The sequence below is a fragment of the Ambystoma mexicanum genome, unplaced genomic scaffold, assembly GCF_040938575.1.
Source record: "Ambystoma mexicanum isolate Mex_15411 unplaced genomic scaffold, UKY_AmexF1_1 Mex_scaf10, whole genome shotgun sequence".
NCBI lineage: Eukaryota > Metazoa > Chordata > Amphibia > Caudata > Ambystomatidae > Ambystoma > Ambystoma mexicanum.
Window position 1 is genome coordinate 1662501 of NW_027182325.1, and position 2500 is coordinate 1665000.

The following is a 2500-nucleotide window of genomic DNA, read 5'->3' on the forward strand; positions in this document are numbered from 1 at the left end:
ATATCTCGCCTGATCGAGCCTGATCGAGCGATGAGCGTGGTATCATGTTGCAAGTGGCTGCATGGCTTAGCTTACTAAATGCAAATGCATAAGAGTAATATTCTTAGCATTCCTAGAGCCTACGGCCACACCACACTGAATGCACCCGATCTCGACTGATCTCGGAAGTTAAGCAGTGTCAGGCCTAGTTAGTACCTGGATGGGAGACCGCCTGGGAATACCAGGTGCTGTAGGCTTTTTTGTGCTCCAAGTTCAGGAAGTGAGCCCTTTCTCAATTGCCTTTTAAAACTGCAAGGTCTAGCCGACTAGATGCTTAAAAGTACAAAACTCACTAGGCCCAGAGCCTACGGCCACACCACACTGAATGTGCCTGATCTCGTCTGATCTCAGAAGCTAAGCAGTGTCGGGCCTAGTTAGTACCTGGATGGAAGACCGCCTGGGAATACCAGGTGCTGTAGGCTTTTTTGTACTCCAAGTTCAGGAAGTGAGCCATTTCTCAATTGCCTTTCAAAACTGCAAGGTCTAGCCGACTAGATGCTTAAAAGTACAAAACTCACAAGAACAAGAGCCTACGGCCACAGCACACTGAATGCGCCCGATCTCGTCTGATCTCGGAAGCTAAGCAGTGTCGGGCCTCGTTAGTACCTGGATGGGAGACCGCCTGGGAATACCAGGTGCTGTAGGCTTTTTTGTGCTCCAAGTTCAGGAAGTGAGCCATTTCTCAATTGCCTTTCAAAACTGCAAGGTCTAGCTGACTAGATGCTTAAAAGTACAAAACTCACTAGGCCCAGAGCCTACGGCCACACCACACTGATTGCGCCCGATCTCGTCTGATCTCGGAAGCTAAGCAGTGTCGGGCCTAGTTAGTACCTGGATGGGAGACCACCTGGGAATACCAGGTGCTGTAGGCTTTTTTGTGCTCCAAGTTCAGGAAGTGAGCCATTTCTCAATTGCCTTTCAAAACTGCAAGGTCTAGCCGACTAGATGCTTAAAAGTACAAAACTCACTAGGCCCAGAGCCTACCGCCACACCACACTGAATGCGCCCGATCTCGTCTGATCTCGGAAGCTAAGCAGTGTCGGGCCTAGTTAGTACCTGGATGGGAGACCACCTGGGAATACCAGGTGCTGTAGGCTTTTTTGTGCTCCAAGTTCAGGAAGTGAGCCATTTCACAATTGCCTTTCAAAACTGCAAGGTCTAGCCGACTAGATGCTTAAAAGTACAAACTCACTAGGCCCAGAGCCTACGGCCACACCACACTGAATGCGCCCGATCTCGGAAGCTAAGCAGGGTCGGGCCTAGTTAGTACCTGGATGGGAGACTGCCTGGGAATACCAGGTGCTGTAGGCTTTTTTTGTGCTCCATGATTAGTAATTGCGCAACTTCTCAATTATTTTTCAAATTTGGTATGTTTCCAAAATAATTGTATCCCGTTTTATAGCGGAAATGTTGGACAACATCATGAGGGCTGGAGCTACCTTTTTACATAGAATTAGCATACAGGTAGTGTGTTCATGGGTAATAAATCGACTTTCACATGTAATGCAGTACAGAGAATATTGAGTCCTTCAAGAGGCATGAAAGAAAACCATTATTGTGTTGATTGTTCTCTCCACCTCCCTGCAACAGACACAGGATGGATGAATTAAAGTTATCCTACCAGACATAGGAGTCCTGAATGGGCCCACCAGTCTTATATATCTCGCCTGATCGAGCCTGATCGAGCGATGAGCGTGGTATCATGTTGCAAGTGGCTGCATGGCTTAGCTTACTAAATGCAAATGCATAAGAGTAATATTCTTAGCATTCCTAGAGCCTACGGCCACACCACACTGAATGCACCCGATCTCGTCTGATCTCGGAAGTTAAGCAGTGTCAGGCCTAGTTAGTACCTGGATGGGAGACTGCCTGGGAATACCAGGTGCTGTAGGCTTTTTTTGTGCTCCATGATTAGTAATTGCGCAACTTCTCAATTATTTTTCAAATTTGGTATGTTTCCAAAATAATTGTATCCCGTTTTATAGCGGAAATGTTGGACAACATCATGAGGGCTGGAGCTACCTTTTTACATAGAATTAGCATACAGGTAGTGTGTTCATGGGTAATAAATCGACTTTCACATGTAATGCAGTACAGAGAATATTGAGTCCTTCAAGAGGCATGAAAGAAAACCATTATTGTGTTGATTGTTCTCTCCACCTCCCTGCAACAGACACAGGATGGATGAATTAAAGTTATCCTACCAGACATAGGAGTCCTGAATGGGCCCACCAGTCTTATATATCTCGCCTGATCGAGCCTGATCGAGCGCTGATCGAGCGATGAGCGTGGTATCATGTTGCAAGTGGCTGCATGGCTTAGCTTACTAAATGCAAATGCATAAGAGTAATATTCTTAGCATTCCTAGAGCCTACGGCCACACCACACTGAATGCACCCGATCTCGACTGATCTCGGAAGTTAAGCAGTGTCAGGCCTAGTTAGTACCTGGATGGGAGACC

At 46.7% G+C, this 2500-nt stretch overlaps 7 non-coding genes and 1 pseudogene across 7 annotated transcripts in view; all 8 read left to right on the plus strand.

Moving 5' to 3' along the window:
• Positions 1-117: 117 nt before the first annotated feature.
• Positions 118-236, plus strand: LOC138538584 (5S ribosomal RNA). Its single transcript, XR_011286678.1, has one exon. It is a non-coding gene; the product is annotated as a 5S ribosomal RNA (ribosomal RNA).
• Positions 237-342: 106 nt separating this feature from the next.
• Positions 343-461, plus strand: LOC138539793 (5S ribosomal RNA). Its single transcript, XR_011287858.1, has one exon. It is a non-coding gene; the product is annotated as a 5S ribosomal RNA (ribosomal RNA).
• Positions 462-567: 106 nt separating this feature from the next.
• LOC138541552 (5S ribosomal RNA) lies at positions 568-686 on the plus strand. The gene has a single exon (XR_011289556.1). It is a non-coding gene; the product is annotated as a 5S ribosomal RNA (ribosomal RNA).
• Positions 687-792: 106 nt separating this feature from the next.
• LOC138547835 (5S ribosomal RNA) lies at positions 793-911 on the plus strand. Its single transcript, XR_011291662.1, has one exon. It is a non-coding gene; the product is annotated as a 5S ribosomal RNA (ribosomal RNA).
• A 106-nt stretch (positions 912-1017) lies between these two features.
• Positions 1018-1136, plus strand: LOC138537340 (5S ribosomal RNA). Its single transcript, XR_011285479.1, has one exon. It is a non-coding gene; the product is annotated as a 5S ribosomal RNA (ribosomal RNA).
• Positions 1137-1241: 105 nt separating this feature from the next.
• LOC138543467 (5S ribosomal RNA) lies at positions 1242-1350 on the plus strand (annotated as a pseudogene).
• A 464-nt stretch (positions 1351-1814) lies between these two features.
• On the plus strand, positions 1815-1933 carry LOC138537522 (5S ribosomal RNA). Its single transcript, XR_011285655.1, has one exon. It is a non-coding gene; the product is annotated as a 5S ribosomal RNA (ribosomal RNA).
• Positions 1934-2408: 475 nt separating this feature from the next.
• LOC138538585 (5S ribosomal RNA) overlaps positions 2409-2500 on the plus strand; it is a 119-nt gene continuing 27 nt past the window's right edge. The window contains exon 1 of the ribosomal RNA XR_011286679.1: positions 2409-2500. This exon is cut by the window's right edge and continues 27 nt beyond it. This is a non-coding gene — a ribosomal RNA (5S ribosomal RNA).